Here is a 23,858-nt window from a genome sequence, read left to right as displayed (position 1 = left end):
TACTTTGTTGCCGCTGATGGGTTTTTTTAATATGTAACAAATCATAAATGAAATGAGAAATGTGATTTTAAAATATCTGATATTATTGCAGTAGAATATCTCTCTGTTTACGTTTCAGTTTGTGCCTGTTGCCTCCTGTCCTGTCACTGAATATCACTGAGAAAAGTTTGTCTCCGTTTTCTTTAACCTCCAATCAGGCATTTATACGCATTTTTTAATGCTTTTCTAGATCCCTGCCTAATCTTAAATAAAATTTAGGAACCCTGTTGCTTGATGTTTTTATAGGAAGACCATATGGTTTATTTAAACATCTCTCCCTTGTTGAGCTCAAGTAGTATTTAGAATATTTAGTAAGTGCTATGAGAAAATTATACTGGTCACAAGATTAAATCCTATAGACTCTGACTCTTCATTGAAACTCTGTTTATATACTCACTATTTATTTATGTATGATTATTTATGTTTAATTGGTAAAATAATTGCTATAAAAATAATAATATATAAATATTAAAAGAAAGTGCAATTTCTGTGGAATGCCTCTGCCATGTAATGCTGAAAACCCCACATTCCAGTTCAAAACAACCACATTTTTTTATCTATTTTGGAAGAATTTTAATATTGAATTATTTCTATTAAACAGATCAGCTTTAAAGAACAGTAAAGAGAAGATGACTGACAGCTTATTAAAATCCATGGGCTTTTAAAAATTTATATAATTAATTTTTGTACTTGGGAAAGTTAAAGAATGCATAAAATTGACTATAGCCATTTGAAGGTGCCATTTCAAAAGCTTTCATTCTGCAATACTTAACATTTCATGTGTCTGAAGTGCAATAGACTTCTGCTGTTGACATGCATGATAGATTAATTTATTTAAATGTATTAGGAAGTGTATCCAAGTTTACTATATACATAAGTAGATTCTTACCTATCACCTTCTCTCCACTGAAATTAGTCTATTTGCATTTTATGAATAAGAACAGAAGGCACTCTAAGAGATGGAAAACAAGTATGGTTATATTTAACCATATACAATATAATTTTCTGTTTATTACATAAAAATATGAGCAACATCTAATTGTTGTTCCTTCATCTTAAAGCAAATACACTATGTATTTTTCATGCAAGTGCTAATTTTTTACAGAGCTTCCTCTGTCTGGCACAATCTCACGAATTAAAATGTACAACAAGGTGTGCTAGAAATGGCTGTTTACCCTGCATTACATGTTAGATAGTCACCAGCAAATATTTTTAATTTTTTTTTTAAAGGGTATGTGGGGGAAGGGTTAGTCTTTCTAGTATTCACAGAAGGTAAAGTAGGCTTTAATGAGTCACGGTAAGGAATGAAATCCAACAGATTACATCCTGTCAGTAATTGCCTCCCACTTAAAAAAAGAAACACCGGCTCAGAATTTGCCACTGGCATCGTCTGCAAGATTATGTTCATGAGAGAGAGAGCAAAACAGAGGAGCTGAGACATAATATGTATATTATAGGTTAATACAAAGACCCTGCATAGCCTGCAGAAGCTTTTTGAAAGCCATTAGTTTTCAGAAAGTGGTGCGATGTAGTCACAACATGCAACTGCAATTAACAAGCATGACCCACGCATTGTATTGCTTGATTCTCTGAGTAGCCTCAAGGTGGTGACCAATATATTGCATTATTGTATTATTGTATATAATACAGATGTATTATATACATCTGTATAATAAAGGAATAACAAAGACATGGGAACATTAAACTGGGTCTCAAATGAACAGGATACACTCTCATTGTATACAGATTAAAATTTTGGGCTTGGCTATAGTTATTTGAGCATGAAGGGGAACTCCTGAGTACATTCTAGGGGACTACATCATGATCTGCTTAAGCCAAAATTGTATTATTGTATTAAGCCAAATATTGTATTATTGTATTATTGTATATAATACAGATGTATTATATACATCTGTATAATAAAGGAATAACAAAGACATGGGAACATTAAACTGGGTCTCAAATGAACAGGATACACTCTCATTGTATACAGATTAAAATTTTGGGCTTGGCTATAGTTATTTGAGCATGAAGAGGAACTCCTGAGTACATTCTAGGGGACTACATCATGATCTGCTTAAGCCAAAATAAGGTTGTATTTTTTTGAAAATAACAGTGACTTTTCTCAGCTAGTTTTAGCTGCCTCCTTTCAGCCCTGTCATGGGGCCCTACAGCAAGTCAAGATTAGTTATGATTGAAAACTAATCATGGGGAAAAAAATAACCAACACCACAGACAAACGATCTGATTCATCTGATTGCAAGTGCTGATAAAAGAATGAGAGCACGAAAGAGTCCCTTTCAGCAGAAAGTAGGGTTAGTTTAGGTTAAGCCAATTGTAAACCACTAAGTAGCTTTTATATATCATTAAAAATCTAACAACTCTTCTACTTGTGTTCCCACAATACCCCTTTATTCCAGAAGAGATTTATAAGTCTCTGAGAAGTTCATATAGGTTCAGGAAAGAATTCATAGATACCTGGGCTAAGTTAAATGAAGAATTATCAAAGATGTCTATGTATAAATACTGAAGAGTACACCTAAAAGGAAAGGAGAAGCCTAACTCTTCAACAGGAAAAAGAATAAACCCATGTCAACATTAGACATATAAACTTAGGTAGCTATATACCAGGAATAAAAGAAAGAAAACAAAATGGAAAGATGTGTTCCCCCATTTGTCCAGTGATATAGTGATTATGATGGTTACAGAATAAAAGTAGACAACTATTTTAAAATCACCCTTTGTGGAATGCACATAAATTTAAGTCTCCCACATTCTAGGAAATTCCACTACGCATCAATGTTTTGGACCTACATCATTATCAGTCTTTTCTGAGGAAACTGTTTTACCTGAAACATGTATTTATAAAACTTGAATATATGCATTTGGTAATTGCCCAATATCTATTGGTGACAACCTTGGACACTGAGCTGTGCAGGTGGTCAGTCAATCCTCTCTCTTACTCATTCTTCTTTCTAAGCAGCGAACAGAAGTTCAAACTCTGCTAATATCAAGACCTAAGCAGTTTTTCATGTATTCACTGACTTTAGTCCTCAGATCTGACATGCAGATGTACTCTGCTATCTGAAACTAAACAGCAAAGAATTGCAATCAGATGAATTTCTAGTCAGAACCAACCTGTGCATATCAAAACAATCCATCAATATCCATTTTTATCTGAAGAGCAAATTGATACAATTTACATAAGCAAATGTAATGTTCACAACCATAATAAATTAACTATGCAAACTATAAAATTATGTACACATAAACAACTTCATAAACAACCAATCTGTCATACAAACCTTGAGTTCCTTAGCTTTAATTGACCTGTCACAAGCCATTAAATTTGACACATAGACAGTAGCAAAATGTCATGAACTGATCAGGTCAAGAATACCACTCTTCTCATGCCACTAATTCTCAGTGGGGTCTCAAACATGGCACTAAGGTCATAATGAAGAACTTCTAAACAAAATTAAATCCATAAACAAGAATCTAAATGACCCTACAAACTTTTCTAAGAAATTCCAGAGATTCTACAAGCTTGACTGAATTTGTTTTGAGTTTCTCATATAACTGCCAATAACTGGAAGTCTTATGTATTCAAAAAGTTGCAAAAATGAGGCTATTTCATGGTATTATATGGATTTTAGGGCCTGAAATAGATATTTGCAACAATACTGATGTTATTTTTAGATCAGTATATTTACATTCTACAGACACCAAAAATGGCTTCTAAATGGCTTATTTATGTTTACAAAGTGTATTTATTTTGTCAGTATCTCATCTGTATTTTACTTATCCATTTTTTTAATCCATATTTAATTTATTTTATCTGTATTTCTGAGGAACTTGTACATGCTCAAGTCCACAAGACCTGATGAGGTGTATCCCAAGGTCTTGAGGGAACTGGCTGATGTAGTTGTTAGGCTGGTCTCCATTGTATTGAAAAAGTCATAGCAGTCAGGCAAAGTAACCAGTGACTGGAAAAAGGGAAACATCACACCCATTTTAAAAAGGAGAAAAAGGAGGACTACTACTGACCAGTCAGACTCATCTCTATGCCTGGTGAGAACATGGAAAAGATCCTCCTGGAAGTTATGTCAAGGTATGTGTGGGACTGGAAAGTGATTAGAAACAGCCAACATGACTTCACAAAAGGCAAATCGTGCCTGACTAATCTGATCATCTTTCTATGATAGAGTGACTGCATTGGTCATTATGCAACTAATGTCATCTACCTTGATTTCTGTGAGGCCTTTGACACGATTCCCACACAACATTTGAGTTGCCAAATTGGAGGGATATGGATTTGATGGATGGACTATTCACTGGATAAGGAATTATCTGGATAACTGTGTCCAAAGAGTTGCAGTCTGTGGCTCAATATCCAAATGGAGAAGATCAAAAATGGTGTTCCTCAGAGTATTGGAACTGGTACAATTTAATTGCTTACAATTGAAGGCCTCTGATGCAGTGAACAGATGGATTTATGTCAAATATTTTGTTTTTTTTCAAGAGTTTTCTATATGATACTTTTCTTCAAAGGTGTTTATTAAATGGATTAAATGGATTTTTTTTTTTATTTATTTACCTGCAAGTTTAGATTTGAATAATTTTTGCTTTCATGAGAGCCATGAGCTGAGCACTTTATGGTGTTAAATCACCATTGCATCCCATTGAAATACATATTTCTCAGGGTCTGAAAATCTTTTGTACGTTTTGGGTATGTGAAACTTTGAAAGTCTTTAAACTACACAGAGATTATTTATCAAAGTTCTTTGTAGAGAGAGAAAAGTATGTTATGAAGAAATAGGTGGTTCAGTGGAGAGAAATTCCAAATCACACAGGTGTCAGCGCTCTTCAGATGTTGCCTTGGTACTAGCACTCGTTCATCAACTTCATCAGAAGATGACAGTGTGCAACAAAATCTCAATAGATACTATGGGGTTTTTTTCAGAATTCACACTTTATATTGATGACAAGGTAAATGCACAGGACCTAATGAAAAGAATGAACAAATGAAAAGGTAGCAAATCTGTTTTCATGAATGTCAAATGTAAGACAGGAGAAAATAATCTAAGCCATACTTTCATGATGCTGAAGTTGAAACTGGTAGTTGAAACTCAAGAAAAAGATCTTAGGAACGCTCTTGACAGGTCTCTGAAAACATTCCTACAGAGCAACACCACCAAAAAGTGAAATGAAATTGTATGTCATTGAAAAAGATATGAAAATAGAAGTAGGGTCTACTTTTACTGCATATAAAAACTTTGAAAAGTGAGCACTGTGTGCAGCTCTTAGGATCTCAAGGAAGACGAGGCACATTTAGAAGAAGTGCCACTACCATAGTTAGAGAGGTGCAGCAGCTGCCTTATGAGGAAAGACTAAAATGGTTGGAACTTTTCAATTTTTATAGGAGACGGCTGAGGAATACAACTGAGTTTTGGAAAATTGTGAAATGATGGATAGGACTAAAACAAAAGTGTTAATCTCTAAATCCCACCATATTTAAACTACATGGAATTCTCTGAAACTAGTAAAAAATAAATAATCGATTTAAAACAGAGAAAAGAAAATTATTCTTTCCCTGATGAATTTCTGAAATGTGGTACCAGTAGGATTAAAGAAAAAAAAATTGAAAATAAACCAAACCGATTATTGGAGAGCTACTGAGGAACAGTAGCAGGAATATCCTCAAAAAACAACTGTGGGTATTAGAGAAATATGGGCAAAGGAGTGCATAAAGCATCTGTGCTCACATGATCTTCCTGGAGAATATATGCTAGTGTCAGTGTTGGAAACTACATTTTGATAAATAAGAGGCACCTAGCCAAACCCACCTGGACATTTGAAGGTTAGATATCAAAATGGGGTGAAAGAGATGAAAGTGAAAGTCTCTTCTTGCTTCCCCTCCTATGAATGCCTTCAATACTTAGTTTATTTTTTCATAGAACCTTCAATATTATACTTATCCCCATGATATTTAATTTTTTTTTATATGCAACCAACACGATTTCTTCCAATACTTTTTATGCTTTTCTTATGATTTTAATTTCCACCCTGCACCCATCTTTTCACCGAGTTACGGCCACTTTTTCAGATATCAGTATGTGTTTGTTAACTTTTGTCAGATATTGACTTTTTAGTGATAGCATCATGCATTTCAGAAAACTAGTAAGGCCTAAAAATTCAAATTTGAATTCTGTTTTCTTTTCACATAATTCGGAAAAGTTAAAGTGCGAACTATGACTTTGGTAGATTATAAGGATGGTGTTCAAATAGATTATCACAAGTAATTCATAAACTTAATAACTGGCTTTGGAACTCTTTAGACAAATGTCGAGTGATTCCTGTTGATTTATGCCTGTTGTGGACTACTGTATTGCACAATGTTTGTAAGAAGTAACTGTGTATTGTTGGAGATTAGACGAATTGCTCAAAATAAAGATCCTATAGGAACTATCCCTTGTTGAGACAGGAGGTAATGGTTTTCAGATTGTTGTTAGGTTTTGGTTCTGGTTTTTTTGGTTTGGTTTGGTTTCAGTTTTGTTTCTTGGGTTTTTTTTTGTTATCGTTCATTATGTTACTCTTGAAAAAAACAGTTAAATTCAAACTAATCCAAGGTTTACCGGTCCTGTTCATACCAGAGTAAGTAATGCCTTTTACTCCATAGACCATTAACAGAATTTCACTGCTGACCATAGGATTGGATTTCTCATGTCCCTTTTCAGACATATTAAAAGCTCAACTTATATATTGAGTATGAAGTCACTCAAATCTTGTTAATAAAAAAATCTATTTGCAATACCTCTTTGTATTGTTCTTCAGATATAATTTTAAGTTGATGACCAACCAGTATCCTTTATCTAGGTTACTGAGAAGGCCAACAGAGAAAGGAATTTCTCATACCTGCTTCTAAGCCCAGGGTGAATTAAAAAAAAATATTGGTGTTTTAACTACTATATAAAGACTAAATAGACAGCAGTTGCCAACTAACAAGCAAACTCTTCTTGTACCGTTCTGCAATGTGGTGTCCAATGTCTGGGTTGTAGCTGTTTCTTGCAGATTCTTGCTCATATAACTTAAGATATTTTAGGAAATAAATGTATTGGGCTCTTTATTCAACTTCTGCAGTCATCTGTTTCTCAGTTTATTTAAAGTACCTACAGCAAAATTTAAGTTAATCAATATCCACTGTTGGTTTACTTCTGCAAAGATTGCCTTCTCATCATGTCGTAATGCACCATACTATTAAATTTATGATCCTGATGAAATTAATAAAATTTTTCAGCGTTGAGTAAAGAATACATATGAAAAATAAAGCATTTTGTCATGATTGGTAAATATGGAAGAACCTGTGTATGGACCCCTGTGTGTAATACAGTGACACAATAAACTCTGCATCTAACCATCATAACAACAGTTTTCATAGAAGTGTAGGATGTCCAAAAATCACAAAGAGCTACAGTCAGAATATTTTTCTGGTAAAAAACATTTTGAATAATTTAGCTTCAATGCTCCCTTACATTTTTGGCTTGCTAGGTGTGAATTTAATGAGATCTGATTCTTACAATATATCTATTGCATGCACAGAGCATGTAGACCATGAATAAATTACATTACTGGTAGTACATTTTGAAATAAGTCTGTTAAATATGCAGGTATATTTTTTATAGAATCATAGAATCACAAAATGGTTTGAGTTGGAAGCAACCATAAAAATCTTCTAATTTCAGTCTCCCTGCCATGGGCAGAGATGCCACCCACTAGGTTACTCAAAGCCCCATTCAACCTGGTCTTAAACAACTCCAGGGACAGGCCATCCACAATTTCTCAGGGCATCTTGTTGCTGTGCCTCACCACTGTGACAATGAAGAATTTCTTCCTAACATCTAATCTAAATTTCTCCTCTTTCAAACTGTTTCTGCTTGTCCTATTGCTACTGCTGGGGTAAAAAACAATTCTCCCTCTTTTTATAAGCTCCCTTTAAATATTGAAATGCTGCAGTGAGGTATCCTTGGAACCATCTCTTCTCCAGGCTGCACAACCCCAGCTCTCTTTGTGGGAGAGGTGCCTCCAGCCTTCTGATCGTCTCTGTGGCCCTCCTCTGGACTCATTCCAACAGGCCAACATCTTTCTTGTGCTGAGGACTCCAGAGCTGGATGCAGTACCCCAGATGGGGTCTCACAGGGATAGAGTAGAGAGGGATAAACAACCACCCTTTACCTGCAGGCCATCACTCTGGCAGTTGGTTTTCTGGGCTGCAAGTGCACGTTGTTGGCTCTTGTCCAGATATTTATCCACCAGAACCCCAATTCCTTCTCCTTAGGGCTTTCCTCAAAGTGTTCATCTCCCAGCCTGTACTCATGTCTGGGATTGCAGGTGTAGGACCTTGCACTTGGCCTTGTTGAACCTCGTTAGGTTCCTCTGGGCCCACTTCTCAAGTGGGATGGCATCCCATCCCTCAGGTGTGTCAACTGTACTACACAACTTGGTGTCATCTGCAAACTTGCTGAGGGTGCACTCAATCTCACTGTTTATGTCATTGATGAAGATATTGAAGAGTACCAGTCCCAAAACAGAGCCCTGAGAGACATCAATCATCACCAGTCTCTGCCTGCACATAGAACCATTGAGCACAACTCTCTGTCTGAGTCTCTGTGCCCATCCAGCCAATTCCTTATCCACTGATGAGTCCACCCTTCAAATCCAGGTCTCTTCAGTCTGGAAACAATGTGATGTGGGACTATGTTAAAGGCCTTACAGAAGACTAGGTAGATGATATCAGTCAGTGTTGCCTTGTCGACTGTTGCAGTCAATCTCTCATAGAAGATCACCAGGTTGATCAGGCATGACCCGCCCTTAGTGAAGCCATGCTGGCTGTCTTGGATAATTTCCTTGTGTTGTATGTGCCTTAGCATTGCTTCTATGAGGATCAGTTCCAGGATCTTCCCAGGAACGGAAGTTAGAACTTTTTTGTTTTGGCTTGGGTTTTTATTATTTTTTTTAAAAAAAACCTTGATCATTGAAGCCAGGCAAAGAACACTTTTATGTAAGTAAAGGAACTCATTGAAGTAAAACTTTCCCGAAACTTTTTGTAAAAGAGCTTTCCTAGGAACTTCTTGATCTGCTGGAGTTTCACTGGCAAGGACAGTTTGCATTTCATACTCTCCTGCGTCTCCAGTGTTGCATTCTATCCTTTCTTTTAGCAAGGCCATGAGTCATCTTGTATGTTTTACCCCTTTGTGATCTTCCTCCAAAATTTTGTCACCAGGGCCTGTGAGCTGAATAGCTTCAGACTGACTTGTAGGAACAACAGAGCAAGATTCATGTTCTTTTTCAGTGTAAGAGTAATTCCTTCTTCCTTCCTAAGAGACACATTTACTGCCATGAAATTTCCTCTGGAAGTATTTATTTTTGTAGTCCCTTTCATGATCTCAGTCTCTTGTATCCTTAGAATCACGTGTTTTTCACCACCCCAGAGGTCTTGATCAAAGTTATAAGAAAAGATAATTCTTCCACTACCAATCCTACAGCCACTAATTGCATGGATGCTATCATTCTCCTGAGGTTACTATTGCCTCCATCTCTGATGATATAAATGTCTTAACCGCAAATACTTTTTTTTTACTAATTATAATCAAAAGTCTGTAAACAAATTTTTACTTTTTTTTTTTTTTCTGGTATCTTACTAAAAAGAGCATTACTGCAAACATACAACCATTGAACAAATTTTTATTCCCTCCCCTCACCTCTACAGAATATCTTGCTATAACTTAGCCCATCATTAAAATTAAGTGTGTGTACATATGAAAGTGAATCTGTAAATCTTCTAAATTACACTGACTGAAAAATGCAAACACAAACCATAGGTAGCCCCCAAGGATAAAACTGACATTGAAAAATTAATGTTTTCAACTCAAATGGTATGAGTCCATTTAATATTGTACTGCACTATATGCAAAGATACAACAGGAAGGATTGTTTTATGATGTTTTATATATAAAATGAAATACCACAATATTATGAAGAATGTGATACAATTGTCAATACAATCTTCTGCTCCACAGAAACATTTTTTGTATACAATTATTAATCAAGCCTTGTTGTAATGAGTAATGAGGGGAATTTATGTTTATGTGCCTTTAAAGCAAAACAAGTCTTCATTTCCTGGTAGATAGGTAGATAAAATATATATACACACACAGACACAGACACACACACACATATATATATATGTTATATATATATATATATATTCATTTAGTCAACTCTCTAGGGTGCTAAGTACATAGACAGTCAAGACAACATCAAAATATAGATTATATCCTTCATTCATAACTCAGTGGACCATCAACATAAGTGCCAAAATCTGTGCAAGCAAGCCTGGTTGAAAAGTCTAGGCCAAATTGATACGAGGTGATAGTATTGATTCGATAACTCAGCAATGATAGATGCTCTACTGCTAAGACCAGACATATAAATAAGACATTGATCCATGTATCTATTTTAAGCATCTATCAGCTACTGGCAATATAAGTATCTAAGTCTAATTGCTTTCTAACAGATGAATACCTGCAATTTTCAAATTCAAGTCCCTGAATGACATAGATATACTTTCATCCCACAAGAGAATCTCTCTTACCAAGACATGTAGAAGAATATGGAAAGAAAATGGCAAAATTTGCTCAAAAGGCACATCTTATGTCCATTGTAATCAAATGGAATCCCCTTAGCAATAATTCCATTAACATTATTAGCCTATGTTATATTGAGGTAGGGAAATTGCCCTTTTCACAGTGTTATCACCAGAATCATTAGTAACCGCTTAACTTCTTTTGTCTTTTCTAGAGGAACAAACTGTCAGAGTACATTTATATGAATTTAATCACAGTCTCTACAGCATGTATTTTCTATGGCAGAGCATTAAACCTTGGTACGGAACTGGTCATGTAATATGGCATTTTTTTTCTGCAAGAATTGTTGGAGGAGGCGGAGTATTACTGAATTTTTAATAAGATAGTTCCTTAGAAAAAAGGGCAAATTCTTCAGATCCATGAAACACAATCTGCACTGTCCCTTTATTGACATTAAGGAAAATAAATTTACTAAAGTTTTAAACAACATACAGTAGTTTGTCCCTTGTTTGCGTCATCTACAAGAAATATATCTACATCTGTAGTTGTATCTGCAGGAAGTAATTGATTGAAAAAGCCTCAAATCATCTTGGAATGAAAAAAGGCAAGAATAAAATAAAAAAATAAAATCAATATGTAAATTTAAATCCCTGCATTTGTTACTAGCTTATCCTTCTTACTTAGGGTCACAATTTTTCTCAGAGTACTGAATGACTGGTCTGCCAAACATGCTAAGGCCACGATAAGCATTTTCCTGCTACTAGGTACCTGAAGGGGGCCTACAAGAAAGTTGGAGAGGGACTTTTTGCAAGGGTATGTAGTGATAGGTCACGGGGGAATAGTTTTAAACTTGATTTAGATTAGTTATTAGGAAGAAAATTTTTGAGGCACTGGAAAGGTTGCTCAGAGACACTGTGGGTGCCCCATCCTTGGAAGTGTTCAAGGCCAGGCTGGATGGGGAAGGTGGAAGGTTCCCTGCCCATGACAGAGGAATTGGAACTAGATGGTTTTTACAGTCCCTTCCAACACAAACCTTTCCATGTTTCTATGAATTTACTCCTGTTGGAAAAGCCCTATCTAAGTGCTGATGCTCTCAGATTTAGGCGCCAAAGTCATCACCAATTTTTACTGATGGAGTTGAAAGGTATTCCGGAGCTGAAAGGTATTCCAGAGCTGAGTGTCACAGTCTTTTTTTAATACAGTCTTCCGTATTATGTGCCTATTTAATACTTATTTGACAGGCTCTGACATCAAATGGAAAGATAGGAGTACTGAAGTTTCATCCGGCTCCCTGTGAAATAAAATAAAAAAGTGGGGTGAGACACTTTACCTGTAAGGAAAAAGCCATAGAAACCTTCCCTGTGAGTACAGATGAAACCACCTTACTCTTCCCTAGCATGGATCACTGTAAACAGTACACACACTGTGTACACCCTCATTTTTCACCTGCTCAGCTTTAAGGTAGCAGTTTACTCAATATCCATCTTGACATATAAGACATAATTCTGCTAAAAGGATGAAATTCTTCTGTGATGTACTCATTTCTCGGCCACCTCTAAAGGATTGTTTATACAGCTAGTTAAGGTATCAGACTGACCTCTCCGATAGTTTAAACAAACTTGTTCCACATCCTCCCTGTAGCTTTCAGTTACTGAATTTTTTTTTTCTCTCTGTATTAGCTGGTATTTCTTCTTTGGCAGAATACACTATGATTTTGATTCTATGTCTCTATGTGTCTAAACACTGTACAGTAATTTATGTAACTTATATTTTTTCTGGTTAATGCTTCAATTTCAAGGTCATTTGACTACTAGGAACTTTCTTAATGTCATCAACAGCCTCTACTGGCAGCATAAGTAGTACCGACTTTTTCAACATCTTCTTAGCAGCAGAAATAGCAGTGAATTTTTCTTGTCATCAAACCAAGCAAATAAGTAAAGAAATACTGCCAAAGGAACCTGGAGTTGTCGGTTTTACTTTCTAACAGATAAATCTGTTACTTTGGTATCCAAACTCCAGCTGAAATTCTGTCTTGAGCTTGTCAACACATTGCAAGTCCAAAGTTCCCCTAAGATTCGTAAAGCAAATTTTCTCTCAGGAGAATCACACTTTTCCTTACCTCATCAGTATTAGCTGAGAGTTTGTGGTATCAGTATAAAACGTCATTTTAGTCCAAATCCCAACCCACACAGAAAAATTACAATTAGAACTGAAGCTTCAGACACAGAAGTTTAATTTCCCAGAACAAAATTATATGTAACTCTGGATATTAAAACACTAAAATTTATTCAACTAAGTGAAAGATTGTTTAAAACCTCAACTTTTCAGCTACCCTTAATAAAAGCATATATGTACCTGACATCTTGGAATGTACTATTATAGTGCAGAATCTTATAGAACAGCAGCATATACAGTTTGGTTGAATTTAGCCTCATAAATTTTCCCAATAATGAGAAAGAGAGAAATTCTAGCAATATAAAATACATTAAGAAAGAAATTCTAATTTAATTTTGGCTGAGAAAAAAAGCAAAGAATGAAGAACACTTATAGTGAGACTTCCTTAGGGATTTTAACTCTAAGATTGAGAAAAGTTTTTAATCAAGAATGATCAATGCTAAAATGACTGCAGCTGAACATTTATGTTATACAAAACATTTAACCAAAACAGAGTTTCATGATCATTTTAGCTGATTCTGGAGTACTGTAAAGACATACCCTAAGGATATAGCTTCTTAGATAGAGAAACAGAGAAAAACACCTGTGAATAATTGATTTTATACTTTCCTTACCCATAAATGCTCTATATATCAGTATTTGAAGAAATATATGTATCTGATATGACTGTGAGTGCCAAATAAATCTGTTGTTTATGCTAAATCAATTAAGACAGCATTAGAAATTACAAAACAAACAAGAATACATTTCCATCAGATAACTATTGAGTGATGCTTTCCCCCACCTGTTTCCTAATGCATTACATGCTTGTTTCCATCTAACCAAGGTAATATGTAATAGTGAGGTATCCTTACTCCTCGGTTTTATTTTCTCACTCATGCAAGGGGACAAAAGCAATGAGAAAAAAAGAGGACTAAATACCCTTTCATGCATATGATTCAAAGCTATCAGAATATAGGTTGTCCAGTACATCTAATTCCTCACCTGTGAGACTGTGGACACCACTGGAAAGGATATCCAGACGACCATACTGAATTACTCTTTTACCACCATCAATCACGTAACATCCCTTATGCAAAAGAAGGTAAAACCACACACCTATTTATTTCCTGAACCACTCCTAATTCTGAGCTATTCAACATTCATATGAAGAGGTCATTGTTAGGGGAATGGTTGTTTCTTGGAGAATACTCCAGTTGAACACATTCTGGTCATCTTAAACTGACTTTTGTATGAGCATAAAAATAGACAATTACTTTATGGAAATTCCTACTTCTAAGACAACTTCGCTGATGGTAAAAAGGTGTTCTGGATATAGGATTTCAAATTCTGATGCTAAGATTCCATCAGAGTGGGAGAGGCTGCTGTCAGCATCAAGCAGTTAGAACCCTTCTGCAGCATTGGGTTTTTTTCTTACTCCAGCTTGAACCCTACACAGGATCTTTGTAAAGCAAGAACATTAATCAGTCACTGAATGGACAAGACAGAAATCTCCCTTCAGGTCTGAGCCAAACTTCTTGTTCTGGCTTCCATACATAGGGACCAGTAGCAGTTGCCTGGAAGCATAGCTGGCAGCTCAAACACAGAGAGCTGTCAATAGTTCACATACCATTTTGTACCCAATGAAAAACTTCATTTTGCTATGAATTGTTCACTTTTTCAGACTGTTTCATCAAAAACTTCTGGTACATTTCATGCAAATCAAAAGAAAGTTTTGTGCATCAGAACTTCTCTGTGAATCAAGACGCGTCTCTGTAAATAATGCAGCTGAAGCAGTCACTTGAAACCTCTTCAAAACAAAACATAGATGTAGATGTACAATAAGAGAATGCTTTGAGTGGCTTTTTCCCTTTTTCTTTCCTTTGTTTTGTTTTTTTGTTGTTTTTTTTTTTTGGTTTTTGTTTTTTACCTTTAAAGCTGGAATATTTATCTTCAGTTATAAAGAATGTATATAATAATAGGCCATTGTGTTAAGGTCTGTTAAACAGTTCTGGTAAATTGAGGGTAAAATGTGTTAGAATGGTATACATAATTTTAAAATTAGGGAAAATACAAGAAAAAGCTGGAGCTTTTTAGAATTGCACTATAGAGTATTTCCATTCAAAATCATTGAGTGGAAATAACAAGTAATCATGTTCTGTCTTTATTTTCATCTTCCTTCTGTCCTTTTTTGATATTCCTTATTATTTCTTGTTTGTGTAATAATTTCAGCACTGTCTGCTAAAGTATGTTTCTCTATGTCTGTATAAGTTTCAATTTTAATGACTATTTCTGTGCTGTCATGATAATTTTGTGATTTAGATAACTTTGCAGTGATGCCTTCAAAATAGCTTAGGATTTGTCTTCAGTTGCATGAATATACTGAAGAAAATATTTTAATCAAAATAAATAACAAGACTGCCAAACCAAATAAATATCACCACATCTATGAATAATTGACTTTTTAATTTGTTTGTGCAGTTCTAAGAAACTTTAATCCCAGATTTACCCTTATTAAAGACCCTTCAAAAGATTGCCCTCTCTCTGACCAGATAACCGGTCAGTTCATCATAGAAAATAATCTGGTTTGTCAGGCATAATTTCCTTTTTTTGTCCTATGCTGGCTACTCTTATTCCAGCATAGACAATTCATGTATTTTGGGAGTACTATCCCTTCCTGGATAATCCCTTCCAGGACTCCTTCCTGGACCTACGCTACTCTCTAGTTTAATGCTTATCAGTGTCTCATTCCCCCTTTAGAAGCACAAATGTATTTTCTATACCTTATTCTAAATTCCTGCTGAAAGACACCAGGTAAGTGGTGGAATCTGAATACAGAAGAATTGTTTCAACAGCCTGGAGTGTCACAATCCAGACACAGATATAAGGAAAACTAGAGTTTCAAGACAGAGTCATCAGGAGACACAGGGAAAAATAAGTTTGTTTTGAGATTATCAAAATCCTATAAAAAGAATGATAAGACATTAAAGTGAGTTTTGTATTGCTACAATATTCATGGAGGCAGCATAACCTCCAAACATTTTTAATAGTGTGCTTATGTTAAACGATAACAACTGGACCCTTAGCTTTAAATTTCAGTCACTGAACTGAAGTATGCCCTCTACAGTCAAAGAAACATGGCTGTCTCAGATATAGAGTAGACTAATAATATTAAAGGTATTGGCAAAGTTATGTAGCATGATTTCGCTTAAACAGGCTATGAGACTACATAGTTTATCTGGGAGGAAGACTTTGAAAGGATATGGAAGCTTGTGAAAATACTTCTGTGAACATATGTCGATTTCAAAGCAGTCCTTTATCTGAAGACATGCTATTTTTTCTCATATCTCCTTTTGCAATCTAAATTTGCTACCTTCCAGTTCAGCAACAATTTAACTTCTATAGTAATATATATTTTAAGAGAGGAGGAAGAGAGAAAGAGAAACTTATATGTTGGAATAAGAACAGGAACTGTTAGTAGGTTTATAAATCATAAAAATGATGTTATCTTAGTACTTTTTTTTCCCCCCTGTGTATTCATAGTTTTGTTCTCTATAAGAGCAAAATATCTACCCTGATCTATCTATAAAATTACTATTAATAAAGTTACTAATAACTGAAACTGGGCTGCCCTTCAGTATTACTGCTTTTGGGGTAAGCCTCTGTTGAATAAGAAGAGAGTTATATATATTTTTCAAAATAAAAGTAGGAGTAAAAAAATCTACACACACACAAAATTGAAGAGGAAAATGTCTTAACCAGCTGTTGTGAGTTAAATAAACTAGGACTAAAAATTTAATAAGGAGCTGGAGGTAAGATATGAGGAGAAACTGAACTCCAAACCAGGATTCTTTCAACCGCTTAGAAATATAGACAATGCCAAAAGAAGCAGCTGCAGTACAAGTATAATAACATAGAGAAGTAGAGATCATCAGGAACTTGGTTTTGTCCTCTCTTAGAAAGGACACCAAACAATTCATCATCACACTGCAGCACTAGCGAAGTCCTTGTGGAAGATTTGGGACTGCTGACTCATGTATTCAGCTTCCAGAGGCTCCTTGGAGGACTCTGATGTAAATACTGGTCACACCAGCTTGTGTAGCTCATGGTACTCCCTGGCAAAACTTGTCAGACATCAACTGAACCAAATTCTATTCCAGCTACTGTATTGTCAATATTTTTATGATGCAGCATAAGTTGTATATAAAGACACTGAAGTTTGTGACACTCTTTTTGGTTTTATCTTTTTTTGTTGGTGGTTAGGTTATTGAATGCCAGCTGGAGATCTGATGTATGCATTACCAGAAAATAATACCCTTTTAACAGGGTGAGAACTCACTGCTTTACATTTTGCCAGCTTGCAGCATATTCAGGAACTTCTTATCAGAACTCAATAAGCATTGTGTGAAACCTTGCATTTTTACAAAATTATAAAATCTCTCACAGGCTCCCTGCTCCCCTCCTGCAATAAAAGAAAAAAAAAGAAATGTCTTCTGACAAATAGAGATTTCTTTCAGTCCATGCTATATGTATAGGGTCTTCTTATTTTTCTTCCTAGGCAAACTTCACAGTTTAATGGTATTGTTAATTTTACTTTGAGAATTATTTACTCCCTAGAATAAATATTGATGTATAAAATGCTGATGTCACTATAAAGGACGAAAGAGATACAGCAGATCTGGGAAAAAATCCAGAGTGCTTCAAACTGACTTTTCCACCAACCTCAGGCTTTTTTACCTGAAGCTCTCAGTCGTCAAAAACACAGAGTCATCTTTAGATATAACGCAGGTGTAATCTGTAAATATTAGACTTGTGTTATTGGAATGTAAGATGTCAGCTCCTTTCATCACAATAGAAAAAAACCTCCAAACCTATCCAAAATCCATTTCTAAATGATTATATAGTCGTTTATTATCTAGAAACATAATTTTTTAGATGTCTGGGTTGGTCTCCCCCCCCAGTACTAGATATTTGTAAGTCTTTCCCAATACTATGCATATTTCAAGGAATGTGTGTATGGGGAGGGAGTAGGGACACATTTTTGCAAGTACTTTTTACGAAAGTGTTTCTAAGTGCAATCAGCAAAGCTACATGCAGAAAGCAGTCAGACATTTAAATTCTACAATTAGCAACAAAAGGGATGTCAGGTAGGTGTCTCCTGAGAGAAAGAATGATCTGCTGCATTTCAGTACTTTCACTTTAAGTCCTGTAGCCAAAGAAAATTTCATATTTTAAGTTAACCTAACTGACATAGAAAATGAGGAAAAGGTTGGATTGATTCTAAAGCAAGGAGTTATTCTTCTAGCTTTATTGGAAAAGTTAAGAGGAAAAAAAAGAAATCCCTACTTAACTGTGAAATTAGGAAATTGCCTAACAAATGGAAAAAGTAAATTGAGTCTCAGGTTCCATGTGGGGAAAAAATAGAAAAAGAAAGTTGAGACAAATATGTTTCTGTAGAGTAGAGTTTTGTACTGTGGATTTATACCAATTTAGAGGTATCTGTAGTTGTCACTACCTTTATTCTAATGTCTTCTGCTCAGAAATGTCTAAAATCCTACTAGGAGTTCATGGAAGCACTGCTGAAATCTGTCCCATGTTGACCTTAGTAGTCACTCCTTGAAGTGGTAGCATTTTTTTTGTGTGCACCCAAGAATAAGACCCTTTCAGGAAGATGTTTGTTGCTTCTGGAAGATGAAAATGAATTTGTAGTCAGAAAGGATTTCCTTTCTCATCCAGTAGCAGATAGGTTAGGACATTAATTTAATGCAAAACACACGGTAGCTCATAGAGAGGGGCCAGGGAGGAACTTAGGGTACCCTCTGCCAATGGGGGTGCCCCCATCACTCAAGTTTTTGTGTTCAGAGGATTTTCATCCATATTCAGGAGGCACCTCCTGCTGGCACAAGACTGCATGTTCTAAAATCCCATGCGTGTAGTGAGCGCCTGCAAGATTCAAATATACCTGTGTTCTTTGTATTTTGTGTTGACTGATTTAAGTGGCTGGAATTGTAGGCTCCTGAGAGTTCGCAGAGAGAGTTCAGTGTTTTGCTTACCCTGAACTGATCTACCAAGGCCGCTACAATAAGCTCAGTAGACAACAAACCGGTAAAAAAATGTAAGAACCCAGCTCAGGTTGTCTGACTGGGACAAGTACTTATTTTCTGGCGTTGCTAAACATGATACCTAGTTCATTTGGCTTCTGAACCCTTCAGTCATAAAATAAAGAGATGTTTCTAACTTCCTTGCTTCAGTCACTGGTGGAAAAAACTAGTCGTGGGCACATTTTAAAAGATTCAGAGGTCTAGTTTAGTTCCACAACAAAAAATGTTCATCTTTCTTTGCACAGTGAATCTGAAAATAGTAAATAAGTATTTGGGAATGTGATATCTGAAGGGAAAAGATTAAATTTGTTCTTCTTTAGCTTCTTTATGATCAATAACAGAAAAATACAGGAATTTTCTTGTCTTTTATTTGACTTTCAAATTAGAAAATCATGTCTTTCATAGTTAGGCAACTAGCGAACCAGCGAAGTAGCAATATCATAACAGCAAGAGAGTAAAATTTGAATTGCAAAATGAAAAAGCTTCAGTCAGGAAGTTAAAATGCAGATTTTTTGTTTGTTTTCATCTGCTCTTAAATATATTTTGGAGATAAAAACTTCAAGAAAATGTTTAATACTCCAACTATTTGTTTAAAGAGATGAAACTTTAAATTTACTTTTCTGAAGCCCCTAAGAACTTCTAGGAAGAGAAGGGAATAGAAAAGATGATTTGTACTGCTGATTTATTTTAAGAATTAAAAGCTGAAAAAAAATAATATCTTATTTTAAAAATATCAAGTTTTCGAAATGTAATATAAAGAACTTTCAAAGGAAAAGGACCTATTTACAGCTAAAAACTTTTGCAAGTTAATTTCCACATTCCTTATCTGCAAAATCAGATTAGAAAACTTCCCTTAACAGATTGTCATAGGACAGACTACAGTGATCAGACAGGTCAGACAAGTATACCTGCCAGCACCCTGGTTATACCTGACTAGCCCTTTTTACACTCCAGCCCATCTCCCATTCTTTCTCCCACCCACCTTTATCCCTGCCTTTCTCTGCCTTTGTCTTTTCCTAAATATAAAAGTCATCCCTAATTACTTGTTTGCCCTTGGTCTCAGTTTTGGTACAAGAGTACCTGACTTTGATATTTCTGTTGTGATTACCTAGGTAATATTCTCCTTTTGTGGTATTGCTAATAGATAATTCTAGTCTCATCAGATTCCCCTTCCAAAATCTCCCTAATATTCTGTTTAATTATCTGTGAAGTTTTGTCATCCCTCATAACCCCCCTGAACCATCTGTGAAATCGGCCTTACCTCATGGCACTATCAGCAACTTCTCACCTTACTATGCCCACCAGTTTCTTATGCCAAATACAGTAGTTTCTCATGGTCTTTTCACTTATCTGAACCTCTAACATGAAGACATATAAATTACGGACTGAAACCTCATCCCCAACAGCTGATGGCTGAATTGCCCTTTGACTGTTTTGGTATGATAGAGTCTGCACCGACTATAAAAGAGGAAAGATGTAGACAACTCGATTTGGACTCTTTCTCTGAAATTGAACTTTACCCTTTGCAACATTATCTGATGGTCTCTAGCACACTTACCACCTAGAAATTCTGAAGGAGTGAACAAAACCAAAGTCCTGTAGGGCTCCATTTACCATACAGGTACAAAAGACCTCAAGCAGATTCAATTCTGAATCACACTATATTTATATGAACCACAGTCCTTAGAGCCAAATTTCCATCAACCCATCTCAAGCCACACTGTTCAGCTCTATATAGAGAGACTATTTTTTTTTTCACTTTCCCTTCTCTAACCTCTGTCTCTTGAGATCAGTTTTCTCATAATCTACTTTTTCAAATGTTAAGGTAGAAGAACTCCATGACTAAAACCTCCTTTCTTCAAATGGGCCACAGTCTACCTTCACAGTAGTAACTTACATATTCCTTGCTATGCCCCCAGGCACTGAGAGCAGCTGGTAGAAAGCAGCCTATGTTGTATGTTATGTTATGTTATATGTTATGTTATGTTAGTAAAATATTTTAGCTTCCAGAAGAGCATGGCTGCATGCTAAATGCATTTGAAATGGTCTATGGAGTGTTGTAGCTCCAAAATTACGTCCAGAAATCATTTTTGAGACCTCTAGTTTGCACAGATTGAAAACATGAGACCTGTTTAGCAGTTTAGTGGCAGAGATGATTGAGTTTCAGCACCCAGGAGTATTTCAGGCAGTGTTTAATCTACAAGTAGAACAGCCATATGGTCTCCAACAAGAAGTGCCTCATCATTCAGTCTTGTTAAACTGACATGTAAAACTGCTCACAGTGACCAGGAAAACCTGGAGCTTGCTACCCTCTTGTTTCAAAGTAGTCTCTGGAAGAGTTGGATAATATTCTGCACCTGTACATATCTAGAGAGATTTAAAATGACAATATAAATGTAGCACAGGAAAAATACAAAAGGGGAGGGGAAATTTTCTCTACATATGACAAAAAATTCAAAGAATGCTCTGAAACTAATCTCCTGAAATGACTAAGAGAACCTCTGAAGATATTTTTCCCCTTCCTTGCTTAGCTGAAGTTTGTATTTCACTGAGCTCATTAGAGGAATACAAAAATGTTTTGAGCTCTAAACTTTACCAGCAATTTGTTTAGATTTAATGCACACATTCAAAACAGCATATTGAAAATGAGAGGTGTTTCCAATTTTTTAAAGGAAGAACATGGCATAGGGATCTATACTTAGTCTAAGGGTGTACTTAATCTAAGCAGTTACATACCTGTCACCAGTTTGCCTGTCATGTAATTCACTTCAAACAAACAGTACAATTTAGTTTGATATCAGCATCATAAGTTAGCTAACTGAAAGCCCCATACTAATGTGATATTGGCTTCCAGTACCTAATTGAGTTTATTTTACTTTAAGTATGTGCTACATCTGTACAATAACTTGGCTTCTTGGGTCACCCCATGGTCTCTAACTGTCTGAAATGCATGTGTTTTCATTTACAAAAGGAAGACTTTTGTAATTATTTTATTAGGTCCTCACACTATGAAAGTATTCTATGGTACTGGGACCGTTAACCCCTTGCAACAGAAGTACGTAATCCTTCCAACTTTATCTGTCCTCTAGTCTTTCAGCATAGGGGATGCAACACATATGTCTTTTTAAGGTACAGAAATACTACACTTTTGAACAGTCATCTATTTCCAGATTTATCAGGTAAACTGCTATACAAAATAGCAATTACATTTTGGGGAACAGCACAGAGACTCCAGAATAAATCTGGATCAAGCACCCTACAGAGTGTCTTATAGAATGCTAGACACTAGCCACATTTTAAGATATAGAGCCAGGAATCTCAAGGTATGAATCCCTAAAATATAAGGGTAGCCACAGTACTGTGAAGTAAAACGCAGATGCTTTACCTTCAGTGGTGATGACAGAAATTGTTTCTAATTATCTACCAGACTGGCATTTATGGTCTATCAAGGAATTAGAATTATTTATTTATTTTTTTTAGTTGGAACAAGATGTATATTTCAAATAACTGGTTCTAGTGTGCTTCTGTATCAAAACCCTTTATCTAAATATATATCATACTTTTAACAAAAATAAAAACACAAATGCCTCTTAAAAATTGTATCTTAAGATTTGTATCTTAAAAATTTTAAGTACAAACCTGACAAATTTAGTTTAAAACCTGGCAAATTTTTTCATAAGACTGTACATTTAATGAAACTCATTTTCACCATCCATTTACAAAACAATCACTACCTCATTTTTTTGAAATGCTGTACAATTCAGAAAAGCAATAATCCTTTCTTTCTATGTAACACACACACTTTTCTGAAACACTGAAACCCATTTTTTTCTTTAAGACTGTATGACTGACATGGTTTAGGTTTATTTTCCAACATTTTATGGATTTTTACATGTCATTCATATTACATAAAATTAACATACACAGTAACAACGCTAGCCACTGAAAAAGTCTTGAACCCTACATGTAGGAAAAAATATGTTAAACATGAGGTCACTACTGACAGAAAAGGTAGTGTTTTCTGCTGCATCAAAAATCCAAGCAAATAAGAGTAAGCAGACTTCCAAGTATCTTGCACTTTTAATAGTGATAGTGTCATAAAGTTCTTCTGTGTTTGTTAGATATTTTTCCTGTCTAAAATCAAGCCAATCAAGGCCCAGCTCTGTTAACACATTTTTAATTGGAAGGGGAGAGGCAAACCTCTAACGTTCTTGTTCTCATCAAATACAAGTGATTTGTTCTGGTAGTTCATTGGAAGCAGGGAGGAAGAAGGTTGTCATTGTCAGCATTTTAAGGAATCTTAGAAATTCTTTCCACTTTCCTAAATGTAGGGACTTCAGATGTGCTTCACCTTGGGAAGAATATAGAGAATTGAACTCTTTCTCTCTTGACCCTGTCAGGCCACACACAGCATTTTAGCCTTAACCCATTTATCCTACTAATCTATCTTGCAGCTGACCAATATTTTTTACTTCATTTTTTTGTGATACCATTTTCAGTGAGAAAACATTTCTTAGAATTTAGAACTTTCGTACTTATATAAACGTTATTTATTTACTTTTAAGTAGCATAAACCACCCATCTAAATGTTTTAGGCAACAAAACTCAGAAACAGAGTTTGTTTAAGCATATTTCTTAAGCTTTAGGTGGATGACACAGACTCATAAGGTTGATCTTAAAAGAATAGCAGACGTATATATCAGAGAGATTACCTAGACCAAAAGGCACTGTAGAATCTGCTGCCTGTTTCAAGTGAGAAATTCCAAAGACAGATCATGGCATAGCATCCAAAATGTGAATGTGGAGTGAAACTATATTTGTAGAGACTTCAGCTTATATTCTTTATTTATGTCAGAATATGTGAGAGATGAAGTTGACTTGCAGTTTGGCCTTTGAATAGATGACTGTAGATGAATTCTTG

Source organism: Pipra filicauda, unplaced genomic scaffold, assembly GCF_003945595.2.
Source record: "Pipra filicauda isolate LSUMZ 115617 unplaced genomic scaffold, ASM394559v2 scaffold123_size2130275_pilon, whole genome shotgun sequence".
In the NCBI taxonomy this organism is placed as follows: domain Eukaryota; kingdom Metazoa; phylum Chordata; class Aves; order Passeriformes; family Pipridae; genus Pipra; species Pipra filicauda.
This window is presented reverse-complemented; position numbering follows the sequence as displayed.